The sequence below is a fragment of the Sitophilus oryzae genome, unplaced genomic scaffold, assembly GCF_002938485.1.
Source record: "Sitophilus oryzae breed Bouriz unplaced genomic scaffold, Soryzae_2.0 scaffold_1429_pilon_pilon, whole genome shotgun sequence".
Classification (NCBI taxonomy): Eukaryota; Metazoa; Arthropoda; class Insecta; order Coleoptera; family Curculionidae; genus Sitophilus; species Sitophilus oryzae.
Genome location: NW_022146092.1, coordinates 172290 through 192108, shown reverse-complemented (window position 1 = coordinate 192108; position 19819 = coordinate 172290). Strand labels below are relative to the sequence as shown.

The window sequence follows — 19819 nt, the reverse complement described above, 5'->3', positions numbered from 1 at the left end:
TTTCTGCCACTACCTTACCTCAACAAACTCCTTTAAAGTACAACGAACAAAATTCACACTATCTCAAGGCCCTTAGCGGTCGGACCCTGTCAGTTCGAAGCGATGCACTCCCGACGATACTTGCCGATTCCGCGTCACTTTACCGGATTTTTTGGAAAAATTGCGACCAGTCCTCGCGGTGCACCGAAGTATTCTGCGCCAATAGAGCCAGAAGATTACTGCAATATATAGTTAGTTGTGTATGAGTGCGGTGTGTGAGTGAATCTTCTTCAACCGGGGGTCGGAGAAGAAATGAACGCGTTCGGTGCGGCGCGCCGCTAGTTTAAATACCGCGAGGGGCGGGGATGGCAACACTGCCGGTGCGTCGCGGCGAAGAAGCGTCGCGACGGAGATGAAGAGCGCCCGAGGACGAAGAAGAGCGGCTGCGACGGCGGCGGTTTGCGGTGACGAGGCGCGGAATTCCGCCAGATCGGACCGTTGCGGTGTCGCACGTACGACCGGCGCTGGACGGTGCTGCCATCTCGCAAGATGCGGTGTCTGATGGTAGTTCCGCGGGGTTATTCGCCAGTCTGCGTCCGAACTATGGACAGGGATGTTCCTGGATGCACATTCGTGTATATCGATATGAATATGAGGATTATGCACAATTTACACATGCACAATGAAACAATTTTTCAAAATATCAAAAATAAAACCTCTATAATATTATATTAATGAGAAAAGAGAATGCTAATATAGTACTATTAAAAATAGTTCATAGGGTTCATTGACAACTTGATAACGGTCAGTAATTCTTCTGACCGAAACGATGTGTAATCAAAATAAATAAAGACAACGGATGTCCAAAATTATTTTATTTTCAATACTGAATCATTGTCTACCACATTCAAAGAAACGCGAAATTTAGAAATTTTAAATATCAGTATTAAAGCAATTCTTTTTAGTTGGGTGTGCTTTTCTATATCCCTGTTTTTAATAACTTCATTTTAAATGCTATTGTTGCGCAAATAATAATAGTATTTTGCAGCGCATTAGCACGCAAGTTTTTTCACTCGAATAAAAATATAATAATTACCTATCTCAAGAAAAAACTGTATTTGTAAAGTAATTGAAGCACTGAAATTATGAATTCATTTTCAAATTTATGCGTGTTTGTGCGTAGATCTTAATCAATTTCAAGCTGATTTATGCTTAGTATACAGGGTTCGGTAATAGTGCGTCGGCAATCTGTAGCCCTTAGAATAAAAAACTTGAGAATTTTGTTTAAGTGCAAACCTAAAGTATGTACCAAAAAGTATTTCAGGAAAATATTTTAACTTCTATAGGGTGGCTCTAAAAAGTTTGAGTGGATCGGGATGATTTTTTTAAATGGAACAACCTGTATATTATTGCATATTTGACTTCCTTTCAGATCACTTTATATAATCCTAAGATATGAGTAAACATATTTCGATGATTTCAGATATATCAATAAATAAATAGAAAATATATATTTTTCAACCTTCCATAAAAAATTTATTACAAATACAAGGACCTGTCTTGAAATCAGAACTATATTAGTATTAGGTATTTAATTTAGATGGTTTATACTTAACTTTGTTATAAATATCGTAATCTTAGATCATACAGACTGTTCAAAATTCTATGCCAAACTTGCTCTAAAATATAAAATATTTTTTCTTTGTTTTTTTAAAGGGAACACCCTGTATATTATATTTTTATTAGATGGAGAGTTAAAAAATGAACATTTTTTGTATTTAAAGTATTTCAAAAATTTTAATGGTTTTGCAAATACACGCACTATTATTTCATATGGCTCTTTCAATGTTAAAATACGAGAGAAAAATCATTGGGTGGCTTTGATAAAAATTTACTGTGGAAAATGCCGTATGAAATATAAAATCGCGAATAACTGCGAAACCGTTAAAAGTTTTGAAATTGTCTAAATACAAAAAAAGCTCATTTTTTAATTCTTCATCTGTTGAAAAAATAAATATACAGGGTGTTAAAAAAATGAAGAAAAATTATTTTTTATTTTAGAAAGTTTGGCGTAGAGTTTTGAACATCCTGTATGAATTACGATTACCATATTTATAGCAAAATAAGTACAGACTATCTAAAGTTAATACCTAATATAGTTTTGATTTCAGGACAGTTCTTGTATTTTTAATAACTTTTTTAAGAAAAGCTGAAAAATATATATTTTTTTATTTATTAATATCTCTGAAACTATCGAAATATATTTCCTAATATCTTAGGATTATGTAAAGTAATCTGAAATGAAGCCAAAAATGCAATAATATACAGGGTGTTCCATTTAAAAAAAAAATCATCCCGATCTACTAACACTTTTTTGAGCCACCCTATAGAAGTTAAAATATTTTCCTGAAATACATCCTAGTACGTACTTTAGGTTTGCAAATTTATCACTTTTTTATTCTAGGAGTTACAGATGCCCTACGCACTATTACCGAACCTTGTATGTTACAAATAAGTATAGATAGATTTTGTCAGTATTAATTATATGGAAGATTTTAAAAACAAAAATATTCTTCATTATTTTACTTGTTGTATTAAAGACTAGACGGTTGCTGGATCATATTAAATTAAATGCCTTATACCGGGATCATTATAGCATTAACTCCTTTAGGCTTCTGATAAAGGACTTCCACATGTTATTCATGCTGGGCTAACTACTAAGCTAGGCTAACTACAGCTGTTCGGATTGTTGTGCATTGTAGCGCTGCTCTCTATTAAATATTTTGGACTTCTAACTTTGTGTCCTATGCTGTTTGCTCCATCCATGATCTGCAATACAGGAATTCGTTGTGTCGCCTATTTTGTGTTGATAGTTATGATTTTGCATCACCCATATGTTATATTTTCTAAATGAAGTTGCGTTTGTCTATGGTATTTTTAGGATTTGTTTTGCTTAAAACGCTCTTTAGTGTTTTGTTAATGTTACTAACATTGTAGAAACTCCTTTATTTTGATTCAAACTATCTAATTACCTAAACTGATCTAAACTTTAATTTTGTGCATATGTCCAATCATCTTTATTGCATGACTACTTTCTTTATAGTAAAGGAATGCATATGGTTAGGTTAGGTTAGCCCAGACAACAGTACGGGCTACAATTAGTAACTGAGAAGCGAAGACCAGGCCATGGTGATAAGTAGGTAAGTCCAAAATGTTGACCTCACTGTAAGTGGATAATATATCATTCAACACGTTATATGTTACCAATATACGTTTTGTTACCAATTTTCTTGATAACTGCTTTAGTTAAATCTGAATTATAAATATAACGAATTGCTTTTGTAATTGGATATATTTTTTAATTAATTTAATTTTTTGTGATTTCTTCAGAATTTACTACAGGTATCAGATTATACTCGTCTTTACCATTGTTGTATGGTTGGAATTATGGTGAACATACTTTGCAGTGTAGGTGATAGGTCTTCTATAGACTGATTGGTATCTAGAGAAGACCTATCACCCACACTGCCAAGTATTTTATTTATCAAAGTAGATTTTCGTAAATCATATTATCGTAACTGATTACTAGATCGTCCAAGAAAAAGTAAAGTAACGAATTTTAAGTTTACCTCTTTTTTGATGCCACGGCAAATCTGGACGGGGCATACTTTATGTGAGGCCCTCTGCCATATAACTGAATACCGACTTAACGTATGTTTAGAGCGACTTATCCGGTATTGTTATCCGATCTCATCCGGCCTCTTAACTGTTCAACAAAGCAAGAGCCTGTTTTTCTAATTAGATTATAGTTAGATGTCACGTTGTGTCCACTCATAATATAAATGTGTAATCAGCGAATCGTACCATAAAATGGAATTATTAGTCGATATTTGAAGAAAAAAGAAGAAACTGTAGTAATTCAATGTGTATTTCTTTCCGTGTATCAATGTCCAGTTACGGTATTCGCCGCTATGCCTAATATCGTTGTTAAGGCGTCAAAAAGCAGTTCCTCTCGGCCCACGGAAATGCAAAGCGTCGTTCGATAAATTACCGAAGTTAACGCTATGCAGCAGCAGCAAACGGCGAGACAAAGAAATGAAAACGGTACTGCTAAGTAAATAGTACTCAATCCTCTCTGTGGGTTATTTGCTCGCCAGATCCATCCTCGCCTTTAGAACCGAAACTGGCTATAAACCGACCAACCTATTTAATTATATTTCTGCTGCGAACGTTTAGAGAAACAGCGGTTTCCAACAGATTACCATAGAATACTGGATTTCTGAACTTGATCTCCACGTTTATAGTACCGGATCAGGAGAATTAGATCCCGCTTCCGCTGTTTTATTGTTTCGTTTTTCGTCAGTCGTCTTTTATGTTGCAGTTATTCAGGTTAATTACGGTTTTGTAATAATATTTTGTCGCTATTGTTTAATATAAAATAGGATAATTTGAACAAATTTATTCAATTATACCTTGCCGTTTTTGTATTATACCACTTTGTTTGTTTATTCGTGAATTACAATTTTCATCTTAATATAATAATAAATAATATATTAATGGTGTATATGTTACAATTAAAGTCCGATGTCCGGTTAATGTCGACATTAACACGTTAAGGTTTGGGTTAGATTATGTTTTTGGGTGTTTTGTTGTGTGTTATTCTCGAGATTAACCAGGTAATGTCGACATTAACCGGACATCGGACCTTAACGTAACATATACACCGGGTGCGTCTCAAAAATGGCACACACCATTAAATCAACCCCATTTTTTCAGATAAAAACAACGGGATTTGGTATGTTCGTATATGACATAAATTAGGATTGATTGATGTATTCAATTGTTTTTGGTCAGTTCCTGTTTCACCGGAAATGAATATAACTTTTGATTTTAAAAATGACATCCTCGGTATTTTTACTTTCGATTGGATAGAAAATGACACTCTAGATAGAATACCGTATCATTTCTCAACTTTTGATATTTTTGTATGGTTTATTTGAAATTGTAACATGCTGTTCATAACGACAATTTGACTCGAAATACCAAGTGTATGGTACCAAATTATTAGTAAAAAAACGTTTTTTCCAAGTCTGATAATGAGCCACCCTCTATTTTAACATCTTTTAACCGGCATCTTTTAACCGGTCAAGACAAAACACGAAAACATTAGACGATCAAAACTATTTTTCCAAGGCTGCTTGATTAAAAATTGGCGTTTTTAATACAGCCATGGCACTCTAGATTGAAATTTAAAATACGATTTTTTTAAGCGAAAATTTTGAAAGTTGGCATATATTAGTATGTCATTCTATTCAGAGTGTCATTTTTTATCAAATAAAGTAAAAAAATACCGAGGGTGTCATTTAAAAATCAAAAGTTGCAGTCATTTCCGGTGAAACAGAAAGTGACCGGAAACAGTTCCTGTTTCACCGGAAATGACAACTATTGATTTTTAAATGGCACCTTCTGTAGTTTTTTACTTAATTCCATAGAAAATGACACTCTGAGTAGAATGATATATATCAAGTTGACATATCATATGTCGACTTTTGACATTCTCGCATATGGTTTATTTGAAATTGTAACATGCTGTTCATAACGACAATTTGACTCTAAATACAAAGTGTGTGGTACCAAATTATTCGTAAAAAAATGTTTTTCCAAATATTCTAATGAGCCACCCTTGTTCCACTTCAAAACCTTGAGATATGATTAAAAATACGATTTGGGCATCTTTTAACAGGCCAGGACAATTTTACCGTTATTTAACCAAAAGCATTAGACGATCAAATATATTTTTCCAAGGCTCTTTGATTAAAAATTATTGTTTTTGGCGCAGCCATGGAACTCTAGATAGAAATTGAAAATACAATATTTTTTTAACCCAAAATATCAAAAATTTGCATATGATATGTCATGTCATACTGTTCAGAGTGTTATTGTCTATCGGATAAAGTAAAAATATAATATAAAAAGTTGTAGTCATTTCCGGTGAAACAGGACGTAACCAAAAACAATTGAAGACGTCAATCAATCCTAATTTATGTCATACATTAACATACTAAATCTCGTTTTTTTTTATTTGAAAGAATAAAAAAGTTATAGGGGGTGAGCCACTTTGAGACGCACCCGGTAGACCATTAAAATTTTTTCATAAATAAGGTCTTAAATAAGTGCAAATATTTTTAAATATAGTATATTTGGACGTCATTTAGGTTTTTTTCGCAATTTTTTTTTTTGAAAATAAATTTATAATTTTTTTTAATTTTAGGTTAAACAAACATATCTTGATAATATAGCAACATAGGTAGTAGATTATATTTACAGGAAAGAAATCTCAGAAAAGTTACAGTGGTACTCAAAATACAACCAAAACATATTTTTCTTTTAATTTTCAAAGTCGTTATTTGAAAAACGGTAAAGAAAAAGTATATGCTCCTTTTATCGAGATAAAATATTTGCATTTATTTAAGACTCATCCTGTATTTATTTTTTAACATACGGACTTTACACTTCATTTTGGCATCTTTGTCTTTTCCTGGTATAGTTTGGACTTTTACAGTTTCTATTTTATTATTATTTGCACTACTTATTTAAAATTATACAGGATGAGTCGTAAATAGGTGCAAATATATTCAGGGCTGATAGATCTCGACAAAAGAAACATATTTTCTCTTCGCCGTTTTTCTAATAAGTCCAAAATAACTGAGACATTTTACTTTTCTACTTTTTATATTTTTGAAAATTTAAAAAAAAATGAATTTTCGCTTAAATTTTGAGAACCACTGGATCTTTTCTGGGTTTTATTTCTTGTAAATTTAATCCACTACCTACATATGATGACATATTATGAAGGTATAAAGTTTTTTAAATAAAAATTTAAAAAAAATCAAAAATTTTTCAAAAAATTCCAAATTTTTCAGAAAAATTTTTTTGCGAAAAACCCCTCATAGAAGTGTTTCTGGGGACGAAATATATTACTTCTGCTCCAGGTTTTAATAACATTTTTACAATTAAAAAATGAAAGTTACACAAATAACTAAATAATATTAGATAATGTGTCGGTAATCCTGATACTTTCTGTTGTTAAGAGGGTTATCAGGAACTGAAAACCCAACCAAACCAAGTTAACTTCAATTTAACTCCTTAAACAAATAATTTAATAAATAATTCTCTTGAAGAATATATTTTAGATTTCAATGCCTATATTTTTAACAGGGTATTAGAACGATTGCTGTAGTATTTATGCCAACATTTTATGCCAAAGACCAACTAAACACTTAAACACAACCTTATACTTAAAAACGATATTACGTTGTAGTGGAAATCCAAAAGTAGTCTTTTCTTAGAACGTATTGTCCACAATGCTCACTTATCTCTTTTTTTTATTTATTTTTATTTTTTTCTCTTATTTTCTAATAATTCTATTTCGAATATAATTCTCTTTTATTTTTATTAAATTTCTCTCTCTTTTAGGTTTAATCCAACCCTGTTTGAACCTGATTTATTATTTTAACATGTTCAACGGCCTGTCCAACGAACACTTATATTCATTATCCTTCCCCTATCCCGCTTGCGCTCCTAAATTTATTTGCTGCAGCGTAATTGTTGCCGCAATATCAATCAGGGAAATAGTAAATAGATTTTGAATTTGAAATTGCCGGCATCACTACCAGATCAGTTTTTTCAGGACGAAAATTATAGTCGTTAATAATTTATATACCTACGTTATCTCCCTGTCGATGATGTTACTTGCCATGTAGCGTAATAGTATTTATAATAAGTAAATTACGACAAGGTTTATAAGTTGTTGTAGGGGATATGCGCTTCTTAGGATACTTATATACCGGGTGGTACATGGTCGTTTGAAACATAGAAAATCCCATGCAAATATTGAACTGTTCAAATATTGGCGCCCCTACTGATTTTACAGCGAAGTTCTAAATAGATTTTGTAAAGGTTTATGTATGGTACGGAGCAGCCGATTGTGAGAAATTTAAAAAAGATTGCATCTGTTTTTATATTAAAACCAAACTGGTAACAATCAAACACCAGTCGAAAACCGACATACCTTAGGTTACAAACTATGATTTTGTCATTGTCAAAAGTAATTTAATTTTAATAAAATTTTAATATTCATGGGAAATTAACCGAAACATTTCTGATACACTGTCTAAGCTGTTTCCCGCCTAGTATCATTTTATCATGTACACTTTTTCTTTATGTGTATAACAATAAATTTTACTAGTATTGAATATTAAAATTTTATTAAAATCAAGTTACTTTTGAAAATGACGTTGACAACTTACGGTATGTCGGTTTTTGACTGGTATTTGATTGTTACTCGTTCAGTTTTAGTTTAAAAATAGATGCAGTTTTTCTGAAACTCCTGAAAATTGGCTTGTCCAATATTGTTCAAATTTGGCATGTGTATTTACCAATCGTACCTTTAAAAAATATACCATGCTGGCAACTGTTACTCTTGGGTCGGTATTTACATGTGTGGAAGTAAATCGCATAGGGATCTTACTAAGTCGGAGTGAGAGAAATGCGACGGAGTGCTGTTGCGGCGTTGCCGGTACCTACGCCTTTCCCTATCAAGTAAAGTAAAATCACGATCGCAAACCGCTTATTTTTAAAAGACTTTTTTTTTCGAAAAGATGACTAGATAAAATCATTAGAAAAATGTTTCTGAGCATCTGAAATGGAATTATAAGGATATATTTAAGGTGTCATTTTTTTTATAATAAGAAAACGTCAGTAATCGCGATAATTTAAAGACTCAACTTTTTAACACATAACATGCCATAACTCAAGAAACACTTTAGATATTGAAACTTGTTTTATTTTGAAGATAGGATCTTTTACAATATGTTTACATAAGAAAAATTCGATAAGGTTGTTTTTTATAATGAGAAATTTTTTTTCCATTCAAAAATTATTGTAAACAACCCATCTATTTACTTTTTTAGAGCATAGCAATTTTCAGCAGTCATGTAATTTTTTTATTGATAAAGATTTTCACTTACTGTCTACAAAGAAAATACAGCAGAAATATTAAGAAAGTTTTTGAAAAAACTACAATCGATTATTTCTAATAGATTTCGAGATATCGAGTTTTGAATTCAGAGTTCTAATAGCCCGACCACTGTCGAAAACGAACTCAATTCCACTTATTTTTACCAAAAATGCAAGTGTTTCTAGCTTGCACTTAAAAATTTTCAAGCTATAGGGAAAATTACAACGACTCGTTAATAAATAAACAAGTAAAGTATCACGAGACGTAATTAAATCGTGAATCTGAACACATGATGTACACATTTCCCTAGAACTTTAAGTACTGACAGAGGTACTGATTGGGTCGACCGGTCAACTGCGACAAATCTCCTTCCACGTCTCTTGTGCAAGCAATGTGCACGCAAGCAATGTGCACAGTTTCTCGATTCATTTCATACGTTTGGCAACGTGTTTACTGTTCTCTCTTTGTTCAGTACATTATAAACGCATTGTACTCTTGTTACATACGGAAATCTCGACCCAAGACTAACCTTTGCCTGCCCTTAGTATTTACGACATCGTTATAAAATCGATAGGTGAGCCAATATTTGAACAGTTCTAAATTTGCATGGGATTTCCTATGTTTTCAACGACCATGCACCACCCGGTATGCTGATTGTATATTACATCTTAGCCAGAATATTAATATTGTTACGGATTCCGTGGGTCCACTAATTTAAACTCACGATAAAATACTTAACGAATTTATTTTCTCACTTTATACACAATTACTAACTTATAACACACAACAAACTAACTATTTATAAGATTCCTTCACCAAATTGTCCGATTTTCAATTTCCACGCGGTATATTCAAATTTCAAAAACTGTCTCAGTTGTCGATGGCTCCGGCTTATATACTCTATTGACTGCTTCTCGAAATTTCCCCAATTCTCGGAAAGCGTACTTCTTCATACCAGATAATTCTATTGTCAGATTCCCTTACTTCTCGACTTGACTAAAAGATGGCGCCTGAAAAAGTCTTTTAATTTCTGGCGGATACGTTGCGGTTGTGCAGGCAACCAGTAATACATTTTTAATTTCTGGCGGATAGGCCATTTTTCTTGACATTGCCCCCTTCTCAAATTTGATCGTCCCGATCAAGGTTTCCTGTCTGATATCTCTTCAATCGATCCAGATGAACTACTTTCATCTTACTTCTAGGGCTGCGTTGAATCCGGTACACAACATCATTTATCCTCTTGATGACTGTATAAGGACCTTCCCATGCTGGAGTTAACTTTGGGGACCTCCCTTTCTTGCGCTGTGGGTTATATAACCATACCATATCGTCCTGTTGAAATCCCGTAGAATTAGCTCTGAGGTCGTAACGAGCTTTCATCCGGTCACTGGCTAGCGTAATCTTACTTCTCACGGCCTTATGAATTCCCAATAACCTTTCCTTCAGTTCATCCGCGTAGTCCTCTACGTTCGTGGTGCTGTCGTCTGGTGATCCGAACACCAAGTCACAAGGCAACCGTAATTCTCGACCAAATAAAATCTTCGATGGTGAAAGTCCGGTGGTGTTGTGAACTGCACTTCTATATGCCATTAGGAATAGTGGTATATGCTGATCCCAATCTCTTTGATGTTCATCCACCATTTTCGAGAGATGTTCTTCAATGGTCTTATTGAATCTCTCGACCATCCCATCAGACTGCGGATGTAAAGCTGTTGTCCTAGTCTTGTGAATACCAAGCAGATCACACATCTTCTGGAACAGTCTTGACTCGAAGTTCCTTCCTTGGTCAGTGTGAAGCTCTAAAGGAATTCCAAATCTACTGAAGACATTATTGACTAATACTTCAGCTACAGTCGATGCTTCTTGGTTTGGAATGGCAAAAACTTCTGGCCATTTACTGAAATAATCCATCGCCACTAAAACGTACTTGTTGCCCTTGTGCGTTTCAGGGAATGGGCCTGCAATGTCAACAGCGATTCTTTCGAATGGCAGTCCAACGTTATATTGTTTCATTTTTCCCCTAGATCGAGTGCTTGGTCCTTGGCTGGCTGCACAAATTTTACATTGTCGACACCATTTCTTGACATCTTCGCAATAATCCACCCAGTAAAAGCGATCTCTCAGCTTGCTCAAGGTCTTGTTTACCCCAAGATGGGCTCCAGTTTTACCACCGTGAATTTCTTCCAATACCTGGGTAACTTTCTTCCTTGGTACCAGTAACTGAGTTGTTACTGTGCTGCCATCCGCACTTTCCCATGTGCGCTTTAACAATCCATTCTCAATAACCAGTGAATTCCACTGAGCCCAGAGAGCTTTGAAAACGAGCCCTCTGTCCGCAATATCCTGCCACGGTGGTCTCTCGCCGTTACCTTCCTTGAGCCGTAGTATTGCTCCGATGTCTGGATCTTCCATTTGATCTTTCCTCAATTGTGTCGTCGTCCACTGTTCATCGGTTCCAAGTTTAAACTCCTTATCATGACAGTGCCTTCACGTTGTTCCGTTTTACAGCAGTGCTTACAATCGGTTTGACAGGGTCTTCTGGATAAACCGTCTGCGTTACCATGCATTTTTCCAGCACGATGTTGGATGGTAAAGTGATACTGTTGGAGCTTCTCGAGCCATCGTGCTATTTGACCTTCAGGTTGTTTCATCTCCATAAGCCACTTGAGAGCCGCATGATCTGTCCTAATTAAAAATTCTTGGCCGTACAGATATTTATGAAAATGATCAACTGCCTTCACAATTGCTAGCAGCTCCTTCCGGGTAACGCAGTAATTCCTTTCTGGTTTGGATAGAACTCGACTGTAATATTCTATCACTCGTTCTTCGCCATCTTGCACTTGTGATAGCACTGCACCTATGCCGATATTGCTGGCGTCGGTATCCAGGATATACCTCCCTTGTTGTTGCGGGTAGGCTAGAATAGGACTTGAACATAAAGCCGCCTTAAGTCTTCCAAAGGCTACATCACAATCGGTGTTCCATTCGTAGCCGACTTCATCACCTGTAAGTCTATGTAAGGGTGCAGCTATATTGGCAAATCCCTTGACAAATCTTCTGTAATAGGTGCATAAACCCAGAAAACTTCTAAGTTCATGTTTGTCGCGAGTTTAGGCCAATCCTTGATCGCAGCGATTTTCTTCTGGTCGGTGTAAATTCCGTCTGCCGAGACTACATGACCCAAGAATTCCACTTGTCGCTGGAATAAGCTACACTTCTTCGGGTTCAAGTACAGGTGAGCATTCCGTATGCGGCCAAAGACTTCTTCTAAATTTCGCAAATGCTCCTCAAAAGTTCTTCCCATAACCAATACATCGTCGAGGTAAACCAAGCACGTTTTCCAAGTTAATCCTCTTAACACCACCTCCATGAGACGTTCGAAAGTGGCTGGAGCATTGCATAATCCAAACGGCATGACCTTGAATTGGTATAGTCCGTTTCCTGTAGAAAAAGCCGTCTTTTCTTTGTCTTCCTCGTCCAGACCAACTTGCCAGTATCCACTCTTTAAGTCGAGAGTGGAGAACCAGCACGAACCTGCCAGTGTGGTTAACGTGTCGTCTATACGTGGCAGTGGGTAGCTGTCCTTCTTAGTGACGTCATTGAGCTTCCGATAGTCCACGCAGAATCGTGTACTACCATCTTTCTTCGTCACCAAAACAACAGGAGATGACCATGGACTCGATGATTCTTCGATAACTCCATCTTCTAGCATCTTATCTACCATTGTCTCCATTTCTTGTTGTTTGGAAAGGGGCACCCTTCTAGGACGTTGTCGAATCGGCTGAGCATGACCAGTATTAATCCGGTGCTTCACAAAATCCGTTTTCCACTGTTGTTCTTTCTCAAAAATACTGCCATGCTTAAGCAGGAACTGCTTGGCCTTCTGTTTCTCCTCAGGTGTTAAGTGATCCCATGGCTGTTCTAGATGTTTTAGTGTTTCTTGGGATGCCTTTTGTGTAACAGCTGACGACACTTCATCACATCGGGTGACACTTCTTACAGGTTCGCAGATGGCTATCTTGTCACCTTTTTGGATCTTGACACAATTCGGGAAAACATTCGCAATTCTGATCGGTATATTCTTGTCGGTGTTAACCAATGATTTTCCTACTAAGTACCTATCCTGTTTGTTGTCGCTACTTTGTACCAGTCCAACACAGCACCCAGCGATTTTCTCCACTTTACCGAATACGATCTTCTCGGTATTACCAGGTATCACCACAGTTTCCGCTGATCTTACATCCATTCTTCCTGGTCCCTCGTCTGGAGATAACATAAACTCTTCATTTCCGATATTCAGGATATTTCTCTGGTGATCGAACGAAAATCCATGTTGACGAATCACATCCATGCCCAAGATGAAGTCATCTTCAATATCTGCCACTAAAACGCTATGCTGGAACTTCAAATTTCCTAACTTCAGTTCGACGATAGCCTCTCCCCGTACAACGGCCATTTCCCCCGTAACTGTACGTAAACACACTCTTCTTCTCAGAGGCATCAGCTTCAATCCTTGCACTGAGTTAGCCCGCACCAACGATACCATAGCGCCAGTGTCCACTGTCATTCGGATTCCCTTTCCATTGACTTTCCCGTCGATCACCAAACTGTCAGCGGTTCTTCCTAGACTTCTAATGGAAAAAATCCTGGGGGCTCTGTTCTCCCCAGTCAATACTCGCCCCTTAGTATTGACTGATTTTAGTTTTCCTGGTGCCTACGTTCTCTGGATGGTAACGGATCGCATTTGGACACGGCATCCTGTTTGATGTGGCCATTCCTGCCACATCTATAGCACCTGATTTCCTGGGATCTTATATGGTTCTCTGTCTGGGTGTTGTTGACTCCTTTGTTTATTAGTAGCTCACATAGTTTGTCGAACTTTTACACATCTCCTCCAAACTTCTGTGGGTACTCTCGGGCTGTTCCTCGACTGTTACTGATCTTATTTTCGGTCTAGGGATGGCGCTAAAAGCAGCTTCTATTTCCAGCGCCCTGACCAGTGCTTCGCTGCTGGTAGAAAATCGTGATATTTGTAGCGCCCTCTGTAATTCGTTGTCCCTCAATCCGCTGATAAAACACTGGGCGGCGAGTTCCTCCCTAAACCCTTCCGGTGCTTCTGGATATGCCAGGTGTACCAACCGACGTAAGTCTGCTTCAAATTCCTGCAGACTCTCTCCGGACCTCTGCATGCGTGTCTTGATCTGGGCCTGGTAAAGTTGACGTCGATGTTGGTCGCCATATCTTCGGTCCAATGCAGTAACCAAGGTTTCGTACTCCTGCTGTTGGGCTGCAGGAATAGTTTGTAGCAATTCCAGGGCAGGGCCACGCAGCGCGATGACGAGTGCCGCTGCTTTCTCCTGGTCAGTCCATCCATTGGCAGCAGCCGCTGCTTCAAACTGGCGGTGGTACATCGTCCATGTCGTTTGTCCATCGTAGGTCGGGGCTTTAAGGTTCGCAGTTCCCGGAACGCCAGGTGTCCTTACTTGTACCTTGGTCTTCTGTAGGTCCATCTCCAACTTTTCTATCTTCTGCTGAAGGCGCTCCTCCAGATCTTCTACGGCTTCTTGGAAGTGGTTCTGCTGTTCCTGGCAACGTTCTTCCAACATTGCTTGTTGCTGTTCCCCCAAGCTTTTCTGAAGTCGAATTTCTTGATTTTCTAAAGTTTTCTTAAGACGGTCCTGATCTTCTTGTCTTTCTTTCTGGCGGCGCGTTTCTATATCTTCTAAAATTTCCCTCCATTCATTCTTCTGACGAATTTCTAAATTGCCTAAAATTTTCTCAAGCCGGTCCTGTTCTTCTTCTTTGTCTTGTTGTCGTTGAATTTTCAAATCTTGGAAAATTTTTTCAAGCCGGTCCTGTTCTTCCTGTTTATCTTGTTGTTGTTGGAATTTCAAATCTCTGAAAATCTTCTCAAGCCGGTCCTGTTCTTCTTGTTTTTCTTTTTGTCGTTGTAATTTTTCATCTTCTTTATCTTTGCTTTCTCTTTTCTAGTCGGGCTCGCTCTTCTTCTCGTTCTTTACGGAGTCTTTCTTGTTCTTCTGCCTTCTCTTTCTAGTCGGGCTCGCTCTCTTCTTCTCGTTCTTTACGGAGTCTTTCTTGTTCTTCTGCCTTCTCTCTTCTCATATTCTCCATAAAATCGCCCAATAATTTGCTTACTTCCTCCATTTTCTTCGCTTGTTCCCTTGTACCAACCATAAAAATACTCTAATTCGGTCTAAAAATCTTCCAATCCACTTAATTTCTGCTTAAAATCCTCTTGAATCGCACTTCCGACACCAATTGTTACGGATTCCGTGGGTCCACTAATTTAAACTCACGATAAAATACTTAACGAATTTATTTTCTCACTTTATACACAATTACTAACTTATAACACACAACAAACTAACTATTTATAAGATTCCTTCACCAAATTGTCCGATTTTCAATTTCCACGCGGTATATTCAAATTTCAAAAACTGTCTCAGTTGTCGATGGCTCCGGCTTATATACTCTATTGACTGCTTCTCGAAATTTCCCCAATTCTCGGAAAGCGTACTTCTTCATACCAGATAATTCTATTGTCTGATTCCCTTACTTCTCGACTTGACTAAAAGATGGCGCCTGAAAAAGTCTTTTAATTTCTGGCGGATACGTTGCGGTTGTGCAGGCAACCAGTAATACATTTTTAATTTCTGGCGGATAGGCCATTTTTCTTGACAATATTGTTTGACGGTAAAAGACAAAATGAAGAATGATAGCTTTTGTTATCTATTTTCATTTTTTATAATTATATATTTATATATATTTTCATCTATCATAATTTTTTTTGTGACGTAATTTCATTTGTTAATTTTTATAACAAATTTGAAAATAAAGCTGTTATTATTATTATTATTATTTTAATTTCTTCTGTGGTCTAAGTCACAACGCGATTGTCCTGTTTATAATTAATCTTTAATAAACTATCAACTCTAAACTGATATTAATATCCCTTAATTCTGAAATTTACTTGTTGAAGCCTGATGAGTAGATGTAGTAGTAGTTTGTATGAGAAGGGAGAAGTTAATCACCGCGACCTTGTAGATCTATGGTGTCCCCCTTTCTTGAGTTATAACTCATCATATAGTCTCAGGGCTTTGACAAAAGTCAGTACGGTTTTGTAGAGGTTAGTTCTCCATTTCCAATATCAGTCGTACCAAAGCTTATGGCACGAATGGTTGTCGTCTCGGCGCACTCAGTGCTAAAGTGTTCTGGTGTTCCCCGTTTTCATCACAGAATCTGCATTTGCCGTTATTCCTTAGCTTCAATCTACTGAGATGTTCATCGACGAGACAATGTCCTGTTAAAACCCCGTGACAATCCGAAGAGTGTTCTTACTTAAATGAAGGAAATTCTTTGATTTTTCTCGGCCGTAAGTCCTGAGAAATTTCTTCGAGTGTCTTAGACCGTTGGAGGATTCCCATTCGAGGTTTTTGAGTGCCGCTTTAAGTTCGTTTTCACTTGGAAAGCAGAACAGTTCTGCTCCAGTTAGTGGAGTTTTCGCTTCTTTTCTAGCTATATCGTTTAGTTTTTCATTACCTTCTATCTTTTGGTAGGTTCCTTCTACCTTTGCCTGGTATAGAGGATGAGTACATGTAGTTTATTAATGTGAAGTACTCATTTATTAATACCTCCAAACTACTACCCCTAAGAAACATCTAGAACCTACTGATTTTTGATTTATACGACTTGACAAAATCCAATTCCTTTTTAAAAAATCCAAACATGAGTACCTATAGAGAGGACTGAGAGAAAGGGATCAAACCATACTATATGTTTGACCAAACCAAAAATAATTGTATCTCTTTTCAAGATCAACAAATATTTTAATTTCATAATAAATATAGTTTAAATTTTTAAAATCGTTGTTTTATATGTAAATCATTCATTACATAATTACTTCAATAATTAGAAATATACTCTCAAATTTAAATACGTTTTCTGTGTAATGAGCTATTCAGAATCTATTATGAATAGGCACTTGTCGAGCTACAAAGCAATTTGTCTCGTTAAGTAGCGTCACCTGTCTTGCTATGTTATAAATAACAATGGAATACCAATTTTGACACCTTAAAGTTGCTATTGTGCACTGCGGTTTATTGTGTGCTACCGTATTCTAACGGATAAGATTTATTAAAACATTTAAAATATGTGTTAGTGAGTACTATTACTTAGATACAATGTCTTAAAAGTCTTGCAAGAAACTTATTACATTGATATGTTGCAATTTGTATAGTGTTGACAGGGAGAAATTGAATGGTGCTAATGAATTCATAAAATTAGGCATGATTTATTTTGTATGATTAATTTCTAGTCTATCGATCAGAAGAAAAAGAGAACATTAGATCGAATGACTCCTGTCAAACAAATTAGAACAAAGACTCCTGTCTAGTGATGTATAATTTGATTTTCACCAAAAACCTTGAAGGAACTTGAAAAAAAGGAAAAATCACATACACAAATCTAATCTTAAGTTGAACTTCAAATTTCTTTATTATTTACCTTTATATTAAGCTGCACATATTTAGTTCAATAAGTTTAGCTATTTTCTTTATATCTATAGGTATAGAGAATAAAAATACACTTCCCATTGATAAGGTCAATTATATCCATCTGTCAATGTAAACTAGTGATGTTTATTTAAAGTGCTTAAAAATAGCATTTGATGGTTTATAAAAAAAACTAGGATAGGAATATGGAAATAATATACTGGATATTATTGCACTAATATATAGGGTGTCCCAGGCTGAGCGTGCAATAGAAGTTTCTAGAGAACTACAGTAGCTATAGGTCGGAGTTTTTTTGCACATCATTGTTTCACAATGAGATCTATCGGTTAAAAAAATATTTTCAATATGGCGGTAACAGTTTAAAGAATAAACCGGAGGTTTGAACTAAAGTCACTAAGATATTAAACACATGGAAGTGTAAAAACAAAAATAATTGAACAGGAAGAAAATAATGACTTGAATATTCTTCATGATGAAGAAAAGGAAAACATTGACTCCCGTTTATTGGAGATACAGTCACAAAAGACCACAGGATCTTTCGCCGAACGATTTCTTTCTGTAGAGCACACTCAAAAACCGTAAAAACTTAATAAAAAAAACCGTAAAAACTTCATTAAATACAGAAATTTAGATTGACTGAAAACGAAACTTTTTTGTAACACAAGGAAGTTACAAATATTTCGATTATCCCTTGAATTATTGTGGATGAATGTGGTATGAGCGAGGCCTGCGAGTGATCTAGTAACGAACAGCCGCAAACAAGTCATACACCGCGATTACTATTCTCAGTTCAACTAATTCTTTTGTAGATGAATACAACTCAAAAAAAATAGCCACCTTTTTCAAACCACAGATATTCTTGCATATAAAAGAAAATGTCACATCGAATTTGACATATTTTTGCTGGTATTTTAATTGTAGATTTCTCTGGGCCGGTATTATAAATTTTTAGTAATTTGAAGGTAGATTTTCGCAAATAACTTTTAGATGCCTATTCCAAATAAAACGAAATAGTAGACGACAGTACAACTTTAACGCCTCTTCAAAAAAGGCAAATACAATTTTTGCATAAAATAATATGGGGAGATAATATTTAATCTTTTCAAAATTTACATGGGATTTCCCGCGTTCCCATGTACCACACGGTATACCTAACATTAACAGTTTTTGAAAAAAAATATTTAAAATTTTTGGAGAAAAAGAACTGCCTGTCAAAAAAAATTGTACAGCCTAAACTTCAAATTTAGTAAACAAAGTCCAAAAAGCAAAATAAAGCCTAACCGTGTAACAGACAACAAAACTCTCATTCTCTCGGTCGATAATCCTTACATAGGTATGTATATAAATTACATTACATTATTTTTCGACGAAGTCCAGATTTGAGAACTCACTTGTCCGGAATTTCCCAAAACTTGTATGGAAACCCTAACTGTATATCGAGCTGTATATGTTCATATAATTGTATACAAATATTCTTTTACAAATTTTCCAATTCAAAAATTAAATACAGTTTTGCAAAAGATGATCCAGAAAATGATAGACTCTAATAAATATAACGGTCGTGGTATTCGATCCTCGAGACGCAGCACCATCGACCGAGGTGACCTCAGGCAAGGCCGATACAAACAAATTACGTCCGAATAAAAAATTATACACATCATTTAAGCGCTTTAAAAATAAGTTTGCGCGTTTACGAGCGGCGCATGAATACCAGATTTAATTTTAATTATGATTCATAACGATTAGCCTGCCCATCGCCATCGCGAGATTTAATATTCCTGCTAATGATATCGATTATTCTGAGGAATTTGGATTTTTCTTTTGTGCGGTTTTCGGGTTTCTCTCTTTTATCTCTTCCTTTCCGAGAAGGTCCGTCGACGGATTCGCTTCTACCTATTTCTGGAGTGTGATGGGTCCAATTCGGCGTTTGGTTGGTTGTTTTATCTAGGTTCGATCATGTTCTGTATTCTCTAGATCCGGTTAGATGTAAACAATTTGCGGTACGAGAATAAAATAATTAAAACATTATTTATGATGTTGTTATTAAGTACATGACTAATCTGTTTCGGCTTTAAAATTCGTATTTGATGAGCATAAATACCGAGAGGAATTTGTTTTATTTACCATTGTCCAGATAATGAGGTTTTTCTATTAAATATATTTTTTTTTATTTCTACTTATTAAGAGTATTATTACGATACTAACGTTTACAAAATTACAAATTATATTTAACGATTATGTCATTTTGTTTATTGTAGACTAATTTATGGTTCAGTAATACGTTATAGTG

At 35.7% G+C, this 19819-nt stretch overlaps 1 protein-coding gene across 1 annotated transcript in view; it reads right to left on the bottom strand.

Moving 5' to 3' along the window:
- The window catches only part of LOC115876225 (mucin-16), a 129818-nt gene extending 129535 nt beyond the window's left edge, over positions 1-283 (bottom strand). The window contains exon 1 of the mRNA XM_030891925.1: positions 19-283. The gene's annotated coding sequence lies outside the window, so the exon portion shown is untranslated. The remainder of the gene's footprint in view (positions 1-18) is intronic.
- Between the last annotated feature and the right edge of the window lie 19536 nt (positions 284-19819).